This window comes from Microcaecilia unicolor, chromosome 5 (genome assembly GCF_901765095.1).
Source record: "Microcaecilia unicolor chromosome 5, aMicUni1.1, whole genome shotgun sequence".
NCBI classification, from domain to species: Eukaryota; Metazoa; Chordata; class Amphibia; order Gymnophiona; family Siphonopidae; genus Microcaecilia; species Microcaecilia unicolor.
This window is the reverse complement of record NC_044035.1, coordinates 134,534,557-134,555,691: the sequence shown is the minus strand read 5'-3', so window position 1 is coordinate 134,555,691 and position 21,135 is coordinate 134,534,557. Positions and strand designations below refer to the sequence as shown.

The 21,135-nt window shown below is 41.4% G+C and overlaps 1 long non-coding RNA gene across 1 annotated transcript; it reads left to right on the top strand.

Annotated features, from left to right (window-relative positions):
• Positions 1-7,235: 7,235 nt before the first annotated feature.
• Positions 7,236-14,461, top strand: LOC115470287. The gene is made up of 3 exons (XR_003942167.1): positions 7,236-7,400; positions 12,408-12,467; positions 14,451-14,461. It is a non-coding gene; the product is annotated as an uncharacterized LOC115470287 (long non-coding RNA).
• Positions 14,462-21,135: the final 6,674 nt, after the last annotated feature.

Genomic DNA, 21,135 nt, shown 5'->3' with positions numbered 1-21,135 from the left:
GTCTGTGGATATTTTCTCCTTGTACTGTGGCAGATTCTCCCTGGGTGTTTTGAGGGAGGAGGCAATATTCTTGGAGATTATTTTGGGGTTGTAGCCTTTCTGTTTGAAGGATGCAGTCAGGCTTTTAAGGTGTCTGTCTCTGTCCCCTGGGTCAGAGCAGATACGGTGGTATCTTGTGGCTTGGCTGTAAATGATGGATCTTTTTGTATGTGAAGGATGGAAGCTGGAGTTGTGGAGGTGGACAATTCGAAATCAGAAAATTTTCAGCCCTCTATTCCCCGAACTTAGATTTAAAATATGGAACTCTCTACCTATTTCCATCAGAACAGAAAACAACTATCTCTCTCTTCCCAAAGACTGCTCCATAATAATCCATCATGACTTCTACTTCCTAGTATCATCCAATATTTATTTATTTAGATTTTGCTCACACCTTTTTTAGTAGTAGCTCAAGGTGAGTTACATTCAAGGACACTAGGTATTTCCCTGTCTCTGAAGGACTCACAATCTATTTTTGTACCTTAGGAAATGTAGGGTTGAGTGACTTGCCCAAGATCACAAGGAGCAGCAGGGGGATTTCAACCAGCCACCTCTGGATGTTAAGACTGGTGCTCTAACCACTAGGCCATTCTTCTTTCTTTTAGTGTTTGTGGTCTCAACCATTACACCAATGGTCACTAATATTTCTCATACCTCACACTAACACTATCTGCTTTTGTCTCACCTAGAATGTAAACTACACTGAACCCTGGAAAGGGGATATTAGTGGTATACAAGAATTGAATTGAATGGATATTCACAGCAATTTAACTGGCCAGAAACATCCACTGACTAGTTATATTGCTTGTTCAGGGCTATCCACTAATTTTCAGTGGCACTTAACTGGTTATCTCTGCTGAAAATGAGAGGTTAGCGCTTTAGTGAAAGCCAGCTATTTTGGGGGCATTCCGGGGGGGGGGGGGCAGAGTCGGCACATGGCCACCTAAGTACAATGCATTTAAGCGGACAGGGTAACTGCATAAATGGAACCACATAAAATGCAGTCCTATCTTTATGCAGCAGCCTATAGCTGATAAAGTTCTGAATATCAACAACCAGACATGTGTTAGCCAGTGTCTCATAAACCGGATATTCAATGTCAAAGCTTGAACATGGCCTGTCATTGAATATCCAGGAATAACGCCAGCTGAATATTGACCCTTATGTTTATATTTCCACTATCACGTCAGTTTCTTTTTGTGATATGAAAGTAATGTTTTTTCAAGATTTATGCAGAGCAACACAGGTCAGGTGAAAAGCTTTTTTAGGTAAGCGTCCAGTTCTTGCCCTGGGTGCAATGCTTTTCCTTCAGTTTCCTTGCAAGTGTTCTGTGAAGTATTAATATTATCATTAGCATTTGTATAGCGCTACCAGACGCACGCAGCGCTGAACACCTGACACAGAGAGATAGTCCCTGCTTAATAGAGCTTACAATCTAAAAATACAGACAGACAAGACAATTAAGCGCGAGGGAAGTACTGGGTGAGAAGGAACAAGGGGGAGGGCAATTGAGTAGTGGCTAGGAGCCAAAAGCAGTGGTGAAAAGGTGGGTTTTCAGATAGATTTGAAAACAGGTAGAGATGGAGCTAGACGAGCAGGATCAGGAAGTCTATTCTGAGGAGAAAAGTATCAGTCTCAGAATTTTATTTTCACTGAACTGTTACAGGTATATAATTTTCTGGATGCTAGAAAAGTCTCAATTTCAATTGTTACCTTTTCACTTATACTAAGGGATAACTAAAGTCTTGTATTAGATAAATATCCTGAATGTGCTTTTTCTTTATATAGAATAATACTGGTTGGTCTTTTTGTTTCATTAGATCTTTCTGCAGCCTTTGACCTCATTGATCACTCTTTGCTTCTCTCTTGTCTAAAGTCTATTGGAGTTTTGGGCACGTTATTTCAGTGGTTTTCTTCTTTCCTTTCTGATAGAATTTTACTGTTTCTACAGCACTATCTATGTCTTCCCTTAGTTCACTGCAATGTGATGTCCCTCGGGGGTCAGTCCTGTCTTCTCTGCTATTTAACATCTTTCTTAGTCCTTTGATCTTCTTATCCAATAGCACAACATAAACTTTTTCATCTACGCAGACGACATCCTATTGATTCTTCTAGTTTCTACCTCACTTCTCGATATTTCCCAGTTACAAACTTGTCTTATGGCCATCTCTCAATGGCTTTCCCAACACAGAACGGTTCTTAATCTGTCAAAATGGTAGCATGTTGGATTTCAGATTCCCTTTCAATTTCTTTTATTTTACTTAACTTCTTCAACTCAATAGTTACCCCTGTCACTTCGTGCCACTACCTTGGGGTCATTTTGATTCTAAATTGTCTTTTCAATTTCATGTCTCTCAGGTGGTTTATTGACTTCGGTGGATTTGGTCTATCAGCTGCTATCTAGACTTTGTGGCTCTTCACACTTTGATCTATGCATTTGTCATTGCACGTATTGATTACTGTAATACTGTTTTTGTGGGGTCCCCTCCTTTGTCCTTCATCATCTGCAATCCCTACATAATTCGGCTGCCTGTTTTTGTGTTATGTGAAACGTTTTGATCATGTTACACCTCTCTTTATTCTATTACACTGGCTTCCAGTCTCATTTAGATGTTCTGCTTACTTTTTTCTTGGCTTCTTCACTCTGGAACAACTTGCCCCCTTATCTCCAAATGGAGTTGTCATTTCTTAAATTTAAATCAATTCTCAAAGCACTTTTTTTTTAATTGGCGTTCATCCTTAAATTACCAGTGCCCAGCTGACCTGCTTTTTGCTCTGCATTTTGTGTTAAGATTAGATTGTTACTGTTTTTTAATTTTTATGATAAGATTAGATTGTTACTGGGTTATTTTTAACTATTATGCTTTTGCTTGTTTTAGTTCTTGCTTTGGTGGTGTTTGCGGTATGAATGTTTATTCTGTCCGATTTGATTTTGGCATTCCTTTCTTATGTTCTGCTTGTTTTTCAAATTCTAAACCTCCTAGAACATCTTTTGGAATTTTGCCAGGTTATCAAGTACCTAATAAACAAACAAACAATTCCACAAATTATTCTTTAATTTTGCTTTTCTTGCCATCCCAAATTGTGGGTTGCTTAATGAAGATTGTATAGCGTAATTCTTCTATTACTGTAAGTTTCCTATTACCAAGTTTGATTCATTTCTTTAATTGTTATTTTTCTTGAGCATGTGTATTTAATTGCAAGAATTTTTTTTAATCACAGGGTCAATATTCAAAGCCCGATACCTAGGTAAGAGAGCCTCATGCCAGGTAGTCTGGCACTGAGTGGGCCCCGAGGGAATATTCAGCAGCACCTAACCAGATACTATCACTGAATATCCCTTCTAAATGCTAACTGGTTAACCCCAAATCAGCTATTTTGTGGGTGGTCCAGGGACAGACTCTGAGCTGAGTTGATATTTGTACTTATAATAGCTGATTTTCAGCCAGAATTTGGATAAGCAAACCAGGCAAATAGAACTGCACAAAAAACAGTGTTAACTATGCTCTGTCAAACCTATCCTGTTCCAGGCTGAATATTTGTTATGACCCAGACAAAAGTGCCTATCAACTTACCTGATTAGCCATTTGTGATCTCCAAATGGTAATGATTAAGATGAAGAATGTTTGTTTCATTTAGATGGCTTGTATGTCACACATACTATTGAGTACACAGTCAAGATGTTGATTGTTGGAATTATATACATCACTGTTTATTTTGACTGTGTATACACCCTGAGTTGATGTTTTCATGATTCTGTCTCTCTAATAGATTATAACAAAATACTACATTTTCCTTTCACTAGAATGATACAAAAAATCAGTATACAATTATGGAATTATAATCTGGAGGAAAAAAGAGCCTCACAGAGCTCCTAGACAATGTGTCCGTCTATTGGAGCTGAAACGGATCTTAAACTGATCCTCTGTTCATCATTGGCTCTAAAAAAAAACCTCCAAGAAAACATATTAATCATTGCTCACTAACAGATTTAAGAAAATGACTGTAGTGACAAATTTAATAGTTCCACTGTAGTGACAAATTTAACAGTTCCGTCCAATTGTTACTTCACATGTCACAGGTATTGTGTCCTGTTTCTAATAACATGGTTAGCCATTGTGATCTCCAAATGGTAGTGATTAAGATGAAGAATATTTATTTAATTTAGATGTCTTACATGTCACACACACTATTGAGTATGCAGGCAGGATGTTGATTGTTGGAATTACATACATCACTGTTTATTTTTATTTTAACTTTGTATACACCCTGAGGTGATGATTTCATGACTCTGTCTCTAATAGATTATGGATGTCAAAGTTGGTGTTCTATGACAATGTTTTTATATAGTTTTATTAAGTATGTCACATTTGAGATTGGTTCATATTCTCATCTTCCTCCACTCTTTATCTCAGTTGATAACACCCTCATCCTCCCCGTCCCATCTGCCCGCAACCACGGAGTCATCTTCGACTCCTCCCTCTCCTTCTCTGCCCATATCCAACAGACTGCCAAGACCTGTCGCTTCTTCCTCTTCAACATCAGCAAAATTCGCCCTTTCCTATCTGAGCACACCACACGAACTCTCGTCCAAGCTCTCATTACCTCTCGCCTTGACTACTGCAACTTGCTCCTCACCGGCCTCCCACTTAGCCATCTATCCCCCCTTCAATCCTTCCAGAATGCTGCCGCACATCTCATATTCCGCCAGAACCGATACACTCACATCACCCTTCTCCTCAAGTCACTTCACTGGCTTCCGATCAGATACCGCATTCAATTCAAGATTCTCCTCCTTACCTACAAATGCACCCGGTCTACTGCTCCTCACTACCTCTCTACCCTCATCTCCCCCTATGTTCCCGCCTGTAACCTCCGCTCCCACGACAAATCCCTCCTTTCAGTTCCCTTCTCCACCACTGCCAACTCCAGGCTCCGCTCATTCTGCCTTGCCTCACCCTATGCCTGGAACAATCTTCCTCAACCCCTACGCCAAGCCCCCTCCCTACCCATCTTCAAATCTCTGCTTAAAGCTCACCTCTTCAATGCTGCTTTCGGCACCTAACCGTCCGTGAAATATAGTATGCCCTATTATTCGGAATCTACACTTGTCTTTGACTGGACACTTGTCTATAGATTGTACACCTGTCTTTTAGATTGTAAGCTCCTTGAGCAGGGACTGTCCTTCTATGTTTGAATTGTACAGCACTGCGTAACCCTGGTAGCACTTTAGAAATGTTAAATAGTAGTAGTAGTAGTAGTCATCTATTTTTATATACTTGTAATGGTTTTGTTCTCTGTTCTGTTTTATATTATTACTATATATAATTTTATTATTTATTGTCGTTCATTTTGTTTTATTATTTATTATTTTGTAGCCTCTGCTCTGACACAGCCCTTATGTGGGTGAAACATTGCCTGGGTCAGGCGTTATTTTGGTTTGTGTTTCACCAATAAAGATTTGTTTCCATCTCAAATTGATCTGCTTGGTTTGTTTCCACTTGGGGGAGAGAGAGACAGGATAATGATGGAAGCAGAGAAAAGAAAGGTGGGTTGATGCTGGATGGTGGGAGTTGATGGAAGTGGAGAAGAGAGATGCTGGATGGGGAGGAGAGAGAGAAAGGGCGATGGTGGAAGGGAAGAAAGATGGAGTGATGCTGAATTGAGTGGAACAGAAACAGAGAGTGATCCTGGATGGGGGGGGGGGGGGAGAGAGACACAGAGCACAATACTGGATGGGAGAGAAGAGAGAGGGGAGGGGATTCTAGATATAGGGGAAGAAAGAGAGAAAGGGTGATGCTGGATAGGGGGAATAGAGAGAAAGAGAGACAAGATGATATTAGTTGGCAGGGGGTGAAACAGATGCTGCATGGCAGTCAGGCAGGAAAGAGAGAGAGAGAGGGACGAGAAAGAAACAGAGAGGAAAGAGAAAGAGCAAACAGTTAATGAAAGACGGGGGAATAAAAGAAAGGGGAATGGATGGGCCTGGGGAGGCAAAGGCATGGAAAGCTGTAGGTAGAGTGAAAAAAGGAGTTTAAAGACTAAATAGTAAGAATGAATAAAATCTAAATGGATAGAGAGGCAGAAAAATAGAAGAGAGCTGAAAGAGAAAAATGTCAGAGATGGATACAGCGGAGGAAGTGAAGAAAGTGAAGGAATTGAAGGAGAAAGAAAAAAGGCAAATGGACAGGAAGCCCTGGCAATAAAGTTAAGATAAGACAGAAGAAAGCAGAAACCAGAGAAACTAAATGGCTAGACAAAAATGGTAGAAAAAGAATTTTAAATGTAAAATTAGGTGCTACTTAGTTATTGGACCAACTTAATACATTTTTTGACCAGCTTTCAGAGGCCAAAACCACCTTCCTCAGGTCAGGACAGTATACCATAAAAGCGTTATACTACCCTGGCCTAAAGAAAGACGTCTGGGTCTTTGAAAGCTAATTTTACAAAAATGTATTAACTTAGTGCAATAAAAGACATCACCTTATCTTCTGTTTTCTGTTTTATTTATATTTGTTAATTTCTAATGTAGTGATTGCAATACGTCAGTTTTTGAAATTTGCAGCTGCTATCATTTTCTGCACAGTACAGGAGGACGCACATCATTGTTTCTTTTTCTCAGGTGTTGCAATGTATGCAGAGTCTGGCTTCTTGGGGGTTCAGATTAATTTTTATATACAGTATTTCTATTTTTAGATAATGGATACTTATTCTGTATTTGATGAGGGTCTGTATGTTCTGTGTGTGTGAAAGAGGCCAGGAATTCTGTTAAACACTGAATGTCTCTTCTTTGAACCTTGTCTACTATTACTTAACATTTCTAGAGCGCTACTAGGGTTACGCAGCGCCGTACAGTCTAATTCCGCTATATCATTTTTGAGATACGATAACCAGAACTGAACACAGTACTCAAGATGAGGTTGCACCATGGAGTGATAACAGAGCCATTATAATATTGTTGGTCTTATTTACCATCCCTTTCATAATAATTCCTAGCATCCTGTTTGCTTTTTTGGCCGCTATTTGCAAGGGCTGATCTGCATCAGAAACACCCTGATTTTCAACAACAAAACTGCATTGCTAAAAAATGACTGGTATCTCTTCAATTATATTGTAATTACTAGTCTCCAGCAGACATACTATTGGTACTGTAAAAAACTTCCTGATAAACTCCTGTATAAATAGATCATGTTCATGTCAGGAGTAGAGCTCATTGTCACTCTTCACGTCTTTCTTCAAGGCACTACCGTACCAGAAATCAAGAATGGCATATTGGGGCCGTCAAAGACAATGCTGTCCTCCCAGCCCAGACTGCTATCCCGTCCAGGATCCATGTTGTAGACAAGACCCATGTAATAATCGTAAGTAATGCTTCAGTCTGATAATACTGGAAATTATATCTTTTATGATCCTTATATGCATTGTAATCATCTGAACTCTATAATTTGAGGGTGGCAGCTACCATTTGCATTATTGCATATATTCCAACTTCAAACCAAAAATTATCAATAAAATGTGCCAGGGTATACCAAGCAGTCAGAACTGTAAAAAAAAAAAAATCATAAAATTAAAATCCAGTTTATAACTATTCAGAAGTTTGGACTTCAGATTTAGTACTCACTTTTTCCAAATCCAAGCTCAAGAAGAGTTAAAGTTCAAGTACATGAATTTGTTCTCTTCTCAAATGGGCTCACAGTCTAAGTGAGTGGTGTTCACTCCCAGTCATCAATGGCTACCAATGGGTCAGGTTTTCAGGCTATCCCTCTTAGTTGTTCTGTCTGTTTGTCTGTCCTAGTTAGATTGTGAGCTCTTTGAGCAGCGACTGTCTTTTCATGTATGGTGTACAGCGCTGCGTATGCCTTATAGCGCTATAGAATTGATAAGTAGTAGTAGTACTAGAATATGCATGACAGATTTGCATAAAATGGAAGTAATACACTAGTGAAAGCCTGACATGTTGGTTGCCCTCAATTACTGTGGTGAATACACCAGATCTAAGTTGTATCCGAGGCAATAGAGGGTAAAGTGATTTGTCCAAAATCATAAAGAATGCGAGTGGGAAAACCTACATTTTTCAACACTTGATTATCTAGTTATTTTCCAGTTTTTTTTCTATGAAGTCCCGTCTCTATAAATGTTCAGAGAATGTTTATATTTCTTCCTAGTCCTTAGCTGTAGGGTCAGATCATTATACAATAAAGAGAACTGGTGCTAGAAATGCAGGGCCCAGGGCTGAAACCAGGAAAGCGTCCCCCAAAGCACACCTGCAGGCTATATTTCCTTCAGCTTGTGGCTTGCGGGTCCCCTATAGCATAAGAGACTAGGCCAGTTGCTCATGTTGCCACCCCAAAATACCAGACTTAAACATAAACAAAAGTACTTCATAGGTTAACTCTTTTTCTTCTCTTCTTTCTTTCTGTTATTACTATGTTTTACATCTTTAGTTTCTAGAATTTCCATAATTTATTTGTCTCATTTCCCAGTACTTTGTGCTCTTCTGTATTGGCATAATGCCTTGTTAATAATATGGGAATAAGTCATTTTATTAATGATTACAAACTTAATTGGATTTAACACACACCTTTCAATAGATGCTCCAGGTGGGATTGACTACCATACATGAGGTATTTCTCTGTTCCCAGAGAGATTATAATCTAATTTTGTAGTTGAGGCAAGGGAGGGTTAAATGAGTCACCCAAGATCACAAGGAAGAAAAGTAGAATTTGAATCCTCCATTCCATGGTTGTCAGCTTGCTGTTCTAATCACAAGGCTACTCCTCCACTCCTGATATGTTCATACCAGTGCTTTTTTTGTAGAAAAAAAGGTGCCGGTACTCGTTGTGGGCGGGGTCACCACACATGGCACCGCCCCTATTATAGCCACACCCACATTAGCCACACCCCTTTTACCAGCCATGGCGCATATAAACAGACATCATTGAAAATATTATACTAGTATAGGAGAAAAAATAATGTGATTTTTTTTCATTATAAATAATTTCTGTAAGCTCTTACAGCTCCGGTATACCCAGTGCAAAATAAGACAAATTCCAAACACTAAAATGAAAATAAAATGATTTTTTCTACCTTTGTTGTCTGGTGACTTTGTTTTTCTATCCATATTGGTCCCAGTCTCTGATTCTGCTGCTCTCTATCTGTTCTCTTAACTCCGTTTCCAGGGCTTTCTTTCCATTTATTTCTTTACTTTCCTCCTTTCTTCTTCTTTTGTTGCCCTGCATCCATAAGTAAAAGCTGGGTCCTCCTCCGTGGAATTGACTGGAGGAGGTATAACATGGATCCAGCTTTTGCCTATTTTCTCCATCCATGTGCAGTTTTTCTCCTCTTCCCTTTCCCTCATCTCCATCCATGTGCATCTTCTTTTTTCTTTCCTCCCCTCCATTCATGTCCAGCACTTCTCCTCTCTCTTCCCCTCCATCCATGTCCAGCATTTCTCATCTCTCTTCCCTCCTCTATATCCATATAAAGCAATAATTCTCTCTCCCCTCTCCTCCATCCAAGTCAGCATTTCTCCTCTCTCCTAGCCAACTCCTCCATCCATGTCCAGCAATTCTCCTCTATCTCCTGCTCTCCTCTCCATCCATTTCTAGCATTTCTCCTCTCTCTCCTCTCATCCATGTCCAGCAATTCTCTCTTCCCTGTCCAGCGATTCTCCTCTCTCCCCTCCATGTCCAGCAATTCTCTCTTCCCTGTCCTCCCCTCCCCGTCCAGCAATTCTCCTCTCTCCCCTCCATGTCCAGCAATTCTATCTTGCCTGCCCTCTCCTCCATGATCAGCAATTATCTCATCCCTGCCCTCCCATCAATGTCCAGCAATTCTCTCTCCCCTGCCCTTCCCTCCCATCCCATGTCCAGCAATTCTCTCTCCCCTGCCCTTCCCTCCCATGTCCAGCAATTCTCTCTCCCCTGCCCTTCACATGTCCAGCAATTCTCTCTCCCTTGCCCTTCCCTCCCAGCCCATCCAATGTCCAGCAATTCTCTCTCCCCTGCCCTTCCCATGTCCAGCAATTCTCTCTCCCCTGCCCTTCCCTCCCATTGATTTCCAGCAATTCTCTCTCCCCTGCCCTTCCCATGTCCAGCAATTCTCTCTCCCTTGCCCTTCCCTCCCATCCCATTTATTTCTAGCAATTCTCTCTCCCCTGCCCTTCCCTCCCATCCCATTGATTTCCAGTAATTCTCTCTCCCCTGCCCTTCCCTCCCATCCCATGTCCAATTCTCTCTCCCCTGCCCTTCCCATGTCCAGCAATTCTCTCTCCCCTGCCCTTCCCTCCCATCCCATGTCCAGCAATTCTCTCTCCCCTGCCCTTCCCTCCCATCCCATTGATTTCCAGCAATTCTCTCTCCCCTGCCTTCCCTCCCATCCCATGTCCAGCAATTCTCTCTCCCCTGCTCTTCCCTCCCATCCCATGTCCAGCAATTCTCTCTACCCTGCCCTTCCCATGTCCAGCAATTCTCTCTCCCTTGCCCTTCCCTCCCATCCCATCCTATGTCCAGCAATTCTCTCTCCCCTGCTCTTCCCTCCCATCCCATTGATTTCCAGCAGTTCTCTCTCCCCTGCCCTTCCCTCCCATTATTTCCAGCGATTCTCCGCCTCTCCCCTGCCCTCCCATCGACGTGCAGTGATTTTCTGTCCCTCCCCTGCCCTCACCTCTCTCATATCCAGCGATTCTTCGTCCCTCAGCGTCCTCCTTCACTGCCTGCCAGCGTCGGACTCAGAAGCGAACGGTGCAGGCAGCGATTGGCTGGCAGCGTCGTAGCTTCCCTTTGCATGTCCCACCTACAACTTCCTGTTTACGCATAGGCGGGACTTGCAGAGGGAAGCTACGACGCTGCCAGCCAATCGCTGCCTGCACCGTTCGCTTCTGAGTCCGACTGGCTGACAGGCAGTGAAGGAGGACCCTGGGGGACGAAGAATCGCTGGATATGAGAGAGGTGAGGGCAGGGGAGGGATGGAAAAATTGCTGCACGTCGATGGGAGGGCAGGAGAGAGGCGGAGAATCGCTGGAAGTAATGGGAGGGGAGGGGAGGAGGAGAAAAAGGTGCCGGTACGCCGTACCGTTGCGTACCGGCACAAAAAAAGCACTGGTTCATACTCTAATTGTTACCTTGAACATGTCAATGTTTCAGACATCATTGACCTTCATTTTATGTTTGTAGAAATTTGCACAAAAGAAGCAGCAAAGAGGATAGTGTGAGTGATGATAAGGAAAAAGTAGAAATGTTTTGGTTACTGTGCACCAAAAAAGTGACTGGAGGAAACCCATAGAAAAGTGATTGGTTAGTGGGTAATGCTTTTAATATACCACTTTTTTTTTATTCAAAAATGAGGAAGATGCAACATTATTCATTGGAGTTGCAGAAATGTAGTAAAATAAAAAACAAACAAGCAAATGAGTCAAATGGGATACAATGTCAGATATTATAAGAGTTTAGAAAGATTCTGGCAATACCACTGACAGTTACATTGAACAATTTGTTGAAACCAGGAAGTTTTGCAGAGACCCAGAGGTGGACAGAAGCCCTCACTTTAATATGGTAATAAGGACAATGCTGACAACAACAAGCCTGTCAACCTGACTCTAAAGGGGGTTATTTAATGGAGTCACTTTTGAAGGATAGACTAATTAACACTTTAAATCTATCAGGTTATAGGTTGATTATTAAACAAATATTATCAGTGTTAGTAAGAGGTAAAATTTGTACGTTAAAAAAAAAGTTTATTTTCAGTGGCCAACTATATCCTGGTTTTGTTCTGGTTTATATCCAATAATGAATTTACAAAAGAAAACAAAAATAACAATAAATCAGTTGAACAATAGGCAAAAAGGATACTGATAAATAAAGTTCATTCCTAGAGAGATCATAGCTTTATATACTGTTCCCTCTAAGCTGAACCCGGGTCCTTCAACTGCATTTCTTCAGTAGTGGGTGATGCTTCAATACTGTGTTTTCAATCACTAGGGACAGGCAGGTTCCCTGGAGTCCTAAAGAACTTGCCTGTCCCTCAAGATTGATAATGTGATGTTGAAACATCACCCCCTACTGGAAGGACTGTAGGTGGAGGTCTCAAGGAACAGTGGCTGTTTCATCAGAATTTAGGGAGTCTTTTACAAAGGTGTGCTAGTGATTTTAGCGCATGCTAATTACTAGCATGCACTAAATGCTAAAAATGTTCATAAGAAAAGATAGGTGTCTCTAGCATTTAGCACACGTTTATTTTTAGCATGCGCTAAAAACACAAGTGTGCCTTTGTAAAAGGGGCCCTTAGTACACAAAGCTAGATATGACTGAAAATTAGGAAATATAATAAAGGCCTGTTTTCAACATTTGTTATTCTATTCTTAATTTCAGCCTGCAAGCCCGTCCAGTGCTGCCCACAGAATAACCAGTATTCGTATTACCGTTCTGTAGGTATGTAAAATTGCAAATGTGAAACCCTTTTTTCCATAAGGTATCTAGGTCAGCAGTGGAATGCAGAAAATGGGACATTCACAGTTTTCAGCCAATTTTACCAAGGGCCCGTGGAACATGGAGCCTTTTTTTAAGCTATGTATAGGACTGTGGGATAGACCCAGAAAATAAGAAGACAGATGATCCGCAAAATCCAACGTGTAAACCAATCAGAGCAGATCAAGTAAACAAACTTCATTGATATGGTAAACACCTCAATAAAAAGTGCCTGACACAGGCTGTGTTTGGCCCAAAAGGGCTGCGTCAGGGGCTTTATAAGAGTGTGTACATACACAACAATTGTGAAATGACATATCTTAGTTGCCACCAAATGTAATAAATGGACAAACAGCATATAGGCAATGTCAAGGACAAAACCGCCTTCCAGTAAATGATAGCGTGTAGGTTTTTGTCCATTTATTACATTTGGTGGCAACTAAGATATATAATTTCACTATTGTTGTGTATGTACACAGTCTTATAGAGCCCCTGATGCAGCCCTTTTGGGCGAAACATAGCCTGTGTCGGGCACTTTTTAAAGAGGAGTTTACCTTATCAATAAAGTTTATTTACTTGATTAGGACTGTAGGATATACACACGTATTTCTTCAAATGTGCCACCAGAATGACATTCTAAAAAGAAACAAATAGAAAACAGAGGGGCCCTTTAACTATGGTTCGTAGGTGCCTACGCACATCCAATGTGCGTGAAATTGCAACTCCCACCCAGCTAGCACGTACTCTGGGCAGTAATTCCATTTTTGATGCACATCTAAAACACGTGGTAGAAAATATGGCCATTCTTATGTTCTTATTCTGAAGGGAAGGGGAATTCTGTGCAATTCTGCACTTCACAGTATGAAAAAATTCCCCCAAAAGTGATAAATGCACTAATAGATAAATAACTTATAAATAGCTTAGCTGATCATCACATGATATTTCAAATTTGAGGAAGCCAGTGATTTACTTCTTGACATATTCTTTTCTAGCAGAATCACAAATGAGTTTTGTGATATGGGCACTTTCTCTTGAGATCTGGACTCAGATCAACAACTCATTTTTCATTAGTTATGTCAGGAGTAATTTTATTACAGGGCATCTAAGTTAATAAGGTAGAATGGTGCCTATTTTGGTCCTATTTAATAAAACCAAATACATACCTACATGCCTTTACAAAATAGTAGGACAAACCCAGCAGCAATATGGCCTATAGTGAAAATACAGACATTTCACCTGCTCGATAACATGTCTGCATCTTGCCGTGCGGCCATTTCCAGAGGGAGCCCTTACCACCACCTATTTAGGAGGCGTTAGGGGATCCCTCGCTAACCTGGTGAGCCGGCAGTACCGCTGCTTTGTAAAACGACACCTAAATATATTTTAGCATATTCCTTACTCATCAAGTTATAGTAAAAGGTCAATTCTATAAGTGCACATGTTAGTTACATGTGCCATATGTTCATAAGTGCCAAAATAATTGGCACAATAATAAGGACAGTAAGCGCTAGTAAATAAATAGGATAAATGTGCATTAACGTGCAGTAACTGCAAGTGGCAAAACATGGGAGGGGCATGGGCAGATCTCCAAGTTATGAGCGTAATTTATAGAACACTGAAAGTTATCTGCAGATTAGGAAACACATGAATATTTATACCTACCATTGACCTGGCATGACTCAACTATGTCAATGCAGGCTTAGCTAGTATTCTATAACTGTATCTTTGTGCACAGATGCTATTACAGAATTGGCACTCAGCATCAGTGTGCCTACCTCAAGGAGCCCAGTCATAGAAATGCCTCCTAGGTCCCTGAAATAATTTTACAGAGATCATTACACCCATTGACAAGTCAGGCTAAATATGAGCAGAGAAATACGTTATTTATAACAAAATGTCATGTGCTTCATTCATCTTTAATTCTGACTTTTCTTTAATTTGCTGTAGGTTCATATTCCCAAAACAAATGTTGCCAAGGCCCTGTGAGAAAATGCAAGAAGTGAAAATGCTGCAATGAAAGCTACAAATCAGCAGTGTTGTACTTCCAATTAACCAAAAACATCTCTCTCTCTCTCTCTCTCTCTCTCTCTTTCTCCATGTTCATTCGTTTGTGAAAACATGGCATTTCCTTATTAAACTTTTTGTGATGATCAAAACATCTTTGGCTTCACTGTTTTTCTTTTAACAATAGCCTACAGGCAAAATGTATATGTGAAGAGTCTGTTCACGCTTTCCAAAAATAGTAGGACTAGGGGGCATGCGATGAAGCTACAATGTAGTAAATTTAAAACGAATCAAAGAAAATGTTTCTTCGGTCAACGTGTAATTATACTCTGGAATTCATTCCCACAGAATGTGGTAAAGGTGATTAGCTTAGCGGAGTTTAAAAAAGGTTTGGACGGCTTCCTGAAGGAAAAGTCCATAGATTGTTATTAAATGGACTTGGGGAAAATCCACTATTTCTGGGATAAGCAGTATAAAATGTTTTGTACTTTTTGGGATCTTGCCAGGTATTTGTAATCTGGATTGGCCACTGTTGGAAACAGGATGCTGGGCTTGATGGACCTTTGGTCTTTCCCAGTGTGGCAATACTTATGTACTTATATACTTTCATTTTTTCAAAATTGTCTTTTATTTTGAAAAAAAAATACAAATGCTAGATAAGTCATAGGCTAGGGGAGAGCCACTCAAAATTATGACCTAAACCCTTATAGAGAAACTTAGAGGGGTATTTTTGATGTGATGTCTAAATCTGACTTTGCACATTTTGCTAAAAACTTCCAAAATTTAAGTAATGAAATATAGCAATTTTAGAAACAGAAAAACATCTATCATTTTGTTTTGAAAATGGCTATTTGCTAGTTGTTGTTGTACTTAGTGCTTCTATCTTTTTGGACCATTAAAAAAAAATCCATTCAAGTGAAAAATGCACAAAATCAAGCCATTTGGATGTAGGAGGAGCCAGCGTCCTTAGTAGTCTGGCCACCTAGACATCCCAGCAGAGCTGGGGTACATAAAAGGTCCTAGGTACAGGTCTCACCATTACACTCGTATCTTGTAAGGTGAGCCCTCTAAAATGCACAAAAAATCTATAGTACCCAACTGTACACCACTACAATAGCCCTTATGCTTCAAGTGTCACCTATATGTAGATACTGTAGATTTTTGGTGAATTTTGGAGGGCTCACACATTCCACTACAAGTATAACAGTTAGAGTGGGATATGGGCTTAGGTCCCCATCTCTACAGGGCACTGAACTGATCACTAGGCTACTCCATGGACCTGCTTGCTGCTCTAATAGTTCTGGCTATTATATCTGAAGCTGTCATAGATGCTGGTCAGTATTGTTTCTTTCAAGGAGGAGGGAGGGAGTCAGTGACCACTGTTGCAATAACATGGGGTTAGTGGTCATCTGGTCATTTAACACACCTTTTAGGGACTTAGTTTTGATAAAAATAGGTCTAGACCAAAACATCTAAATTGTAGCCCTGGACATTTTTGTTATGCTCCTTTATGACAGAAAAATGTTCAAGTGTTAGGAATGCCCAAATCCTGCCTCCAACATGCCCCATGGCATGCCCCCTTGTGATTTGGATGTACAGCCGATGAACTGCATAGAAAAATATCTAAAAAATGGGATTCAAAAATAGCAATTTGGATGTTTTGGCAAGAAAAACATCCAAATGCCACTTTTTAGACATTTTTCTGTTTTGAAAATGAGCCCATCCATTAGCCTCAGAAATCCATTATCTCTGTCTGTCCAGACTTACTCTTTTCAAATCAAACATGAATACTGATACTGTGCACAAAGAGACTTTTCTATTATGGCACCTGTCAGGATTGTGACTGTTTTCCTTGGCTGTGCTCGCCTCGCCCTCTGGTGGCCAGAACCGGTGGCTGCCATAGACTTTCCAGACTCTTTTCGGTCCGGTCCAGATATTTTAGCCCTCCAGTCTTGCTTGGAAGTTTGGCAGCTAGCCTCACCCTTAGCTGCCTTGAGATTGCTGCAGCTGAGCCTCAGCTGCTGATGGGCTTATTAGCCACCTGGAAAGTTTCTGCTTTACCTTTGCAACGCCAAAGGTCCAGGGTGGTGTTTATGCTTAAGTGCACTTCTGCTTTGTCTTGTTTAGCCTTGTTTCTTAGTTAATGTCCCTAGTCTGTATTCCTTGCCTGTTTGAGTCTCCTGAATCCTGTCTTGAATCCAGTCCTGATTGCTCCTTCCCTGTCTGCTTTTGGCTTCCTTTCCCTTCTGGTTGTGAACCTTGTGTTTGTTTCCTGCCTGTTTGAGACCCTGTATCCTGTACCCTGTCTAATCAAGTTTGTCTTGATCCACTCCATCCAGTAAGTCCTGCCGGCTGCCTACACCTAGGGGCTCAACCCCTAGGGAACAGCGGTCAAGTGCAGGTGAAGTCCTGTTCCAGTAACGCTAGTTCCTGAATCCTGCTTGAGAATCCTGTATCCTGTCCAGTCTGGGTTGGAGGGTTTTGCCTGCTGCTGCCGCTCCTCATCAGCAGCCCAAGGGCTCATGTTAGTCCAGTGTCTGAGAGCCTGAGACCTTGACAGCACCTGAGTGCCCAGAAACCAATATAGAATACTAAAATATGTGCCACTTTTTAGAATGTATTGTATATGTGTATAAAGGGGTAACTATCAGCAGGAGCCTAGTTATATGTGTTTCAAAAAGAAATTATGCAAAGCTTCTTTTCTGCACAACTCTATCAAAACTTTACCATTATTAATATAATTTAGGGTATATCTTCCTGAATAAATTTGCAATAAGCCTACAGTCATGCTGGCCCCCCTATCTAAATGACTTTGCCACCAACTAGCAATTATCATCATGATACACACAAATGTCATTTGGCTTTAAACATAAACAGTTACCGTGGATTTTAGTCAGAAGTATTTGATCCTTATTAAAAATTTGGATCTGGAGAACAGCTATGGTTCTCTTAGATGAGTGCAAGATTTTCCAGAAAAGAAATGTGTGATATCACAAGTTAGGGTTGAGGGTAGGCCTGCGAAATAACACAGCTGGACAATGGTGTAAAAATGAAACAAGTTCTTTGTTAACAGAAAACCTGAAACCTGTTACATCACAGGATCATGAACAAAAGGTGTTAGGCCGAAGCCAGCATTCCTCCCCCTGAGGGTCGCCTGATCCTAGCCAAAAAGCACCTGGAAACTCTGTACACTTGGAGCGAGGGCCCTGGGAATATCGGGGTGGAACTGGAGTCACCCGGGATATAGCTGTGAGGAAATGCAGAAGGGCTGCAAGTCCTCCACAGCACCTGGTGGGAGCGCTGGGCACCTAGAGCGGAGGCCCTGAGTGGATTGGAGTGGACCTGGGTGTCACCCCAGAGAAGGCTGTAAGGATATGCAGATGAGCTGCAAGTCCTCCACAGCACCTGAAAGGCAGCCGGTGGTAGAGCTGGGCATCTCTCAGCTGAGGAAAGGCTTACCAGGGGTTAGGCCGAAGCCAGCATTCCTCCCCCTGAGGGTCGCCTGATAGTTCAGCAAATACAATTTTAACTAGGCTTGAAAGGCCCAAAACACAGTCTGTGGCTGGTGGCTGTCACTCCCCAAACACAGCCTGTGAGTTCTTATGTTTTTCTCTATCATTTTCTCTCTAAGTTTTCAAGTCTGCCTTCACCCAGACCTCAGAGCAAGGCTTACAAGTCTCCATTCAAAAAGTTGACTTACCTCAGCCAGGTCACAGTTGCTAGATACAGGTTGTAGAGGCATAAGATGGGACTTCTATTCTTCCTTTCCTGGGCCTCCTTAACCCTAGTCTGGCCCTATCTTTTATACTTACTCTTTCCTGTACCTTTGACTCCACCTATCCTGTCTCACTTTCTCCCTGGGTGGGACTAATGGGTTTAAGGTGGCTAAGGCTATCTGAGGGACTATCCTTAATGGTGAGGGGCAGTATAGTGTCTACCCTCCTCAGATCAACCCTACATCACATAATTCTTCTCTCTCAGGAACAGCTTCTGAATAATATAGGCTACCAGATGCTCTTTCCCGGTCCACTTCCTCGGGCTAGAATGGCCCTGAGACCAACCTCTGATGAATAAGTCTGCACAATGAAGGGCTGGTTGAAGTCTGGCCAGCACCAGCTCTAAGCAAATGTCCCTCTTTAGGGTTTGGAAGGCCACATTTAGCTTTTTGGTCTAGTGCATCTGTTTCGGAGCCTTCTTCTGTAGGAGGTGGATTAGCAGTTCTACTTTCTCAGCAAACTCTGAAATAAAAAAGAAGTAATAACTGATGAGGCCCAGGAAAGCTCATACTTGTTTCTTCATCTGGGGTACTGGCACCTGGGTGTTTGCCTCTACCTTCTGGATCTGGGGTCTCACTTGTCCTTTTCTGACCGAGAACCTCAGATACTGGACTTCTTTTCCTTTCAAGAAGCACTTTTTAGGATTTACTGTTAGACCAGTGGTCCATAGACTATCCAGTATTGCTTCTATATGGATGAGATGGATCCTCCAATCCTTAATGTAGATGACAATGTCATCTAGGTAAGCAGCCTGATAGTCATCATGCATTTTCTGTAAGTGATCCACAAGGTGCTTGAAGGTAGATGGAGCCCCATGAAGGCCAAACGGCAACACCATGAACTGAAACAATCCCTCTGACATGGAAAAGGCTGTTTTCGTTTTGGCAGCCTAGGTGAGAGACACTTGCCAATGTCCCTTGGTCAAGATGAATCGGGCTCCTCCTATTCACTTGATGAGTTTGTCTACCCTCAGCTTTGGAAAGGCATGTAGTTTGGAGCCAGCATTCACCTTCTGGAAATCAGTACAAAACTGGATACTCCCATCCAGTTTTAGCACCAGTGCAATGGGAGATGACCAGTTACTGGTCGACTCCTCGATGATGCCCAGTTCCAGCATTTTAGTGACCTCTTTCACCACAGCTTCTTGCCAGGCTTCTGGAATCTATGGGGGCACTGTTGGACTTCCACTCCCCACTCAGTGAGAATGTGATGAGTTGCAAGATGGGTCTAGCCTGGCACTCTGGAAAATACAACTTGATTCTGACGTACCAACTAATCTAGATCAGCCTTCTGTGAGCTGGAGAGTTGGTTGTCAAATGGGACCTGTGAAGACCCGAACTCTGTCAGGTCCTCTGGCCCAAACTCATCTCATTGGACCAGTGCTGCAGTCATGGGGACCCACTTCTTCAACAAGTTAATGTGGAAGATCTTTGCCTTGTCCCTCTCGTCTGGTTGGGACACCTTATAATTAACAGGTCCCATCTTTTCCACAACTTCATACTGATCTTGCCACTTGTATAATAGTTTACTCTTTGAGGAGGGTAAGAGCACTAAGACTCTATCATCTGGCTGGAAGGTTCTTTGTACCACTCTTTGATTGTAAGTTTGGATTTGGCCTACTTGAGCCTTTTTCAAGCAGAGTTTGGCTGCCTCACCAGCTTTCTTCAGCATCTCCTGTATGGTGAGCGAATATTCGGCCAAGTTCCTTCCCATGCGGGGTTTTCCTTCCAAAGCTTCCTAAACCACATCCAGGATTCTTCTAGGTCTCCTCCCATATAACAGTTCAAATGGAGAGAATCCTGTCAAACTCTGGGGCACCTCCCAGATTGCAACCAGTACATACAGGAGTACAGAATCCCAATGTCCCCATCTTCAGCCACAAACTTCTTCAGCATTTGCTTGAGAGTCTTTTTGAGCATTCCACTATACTATCTGTCTGCAGATGATAAACAGATGTCTGCAAGGGTTTTTTAAACATTATTTTTATTACTTTTCAACTTTACTTACAAGCATCCACTTGTCAAGAAAATACAATCACCATTCTCTACTGTAGGAAGCAAAATACAAGCTTATTTTCTACCCCAAAATAAAACCCACAAATAAATTATCTGGATACCCATGAAATGTTAAACATTTGTGGGATCAGTGGCTCCAGCCACAGTGTTTAAATATATTCTGCAAACATGCGCCATGTTCATTAGCTGGGTATTTACCGAATAGCAATTAGACAACATACTAGCGTATACGTGTGTAAGTGGACACATACTCATCATCTATATGTTAATATTCCAAACATTTACACCTGTTACAAAAATAAAGCACCTCTTGCTCAGCCAGGTCTATCAATCTGACTGCAAGTAAATCAAGGGAAGGGTGGGAGAACACAACAGCGCCGATAAACATTACCCCACACCCCTTAGCACTAACACCAATAAAACATGCATATAGGGAAATAGATAAAATCCGGATACCCCAGATCCAGTCTATATCACCTTAAATCAGGCTTCAATAAATAATCAGGCTTTTAACCAGTCATCCACATCCTCGGATCTCTATAGTAGTAATTAGTTATAAATCATAATCATATTGTTATTTGGAGGGACTGGTTATAGGGACTCCTGTATTCATGCAGAGATGTTTTCACCTAGCAAAGAGCCACCAAATCAGACATCATGTTATTAGAATCAGGTGCTCAATAATCAGATTTACTATTTATAGGTACAATTTATTTTAAAAACATTGATTAGGTTGAACGCTGGGAGCATTGGACATCATTTCTTTTTTCTGCTTGCTCCTTTTGTTTTGTGGAATGCAGTGGTATATTATAAAAATGCACTTTTTTTATTACTACT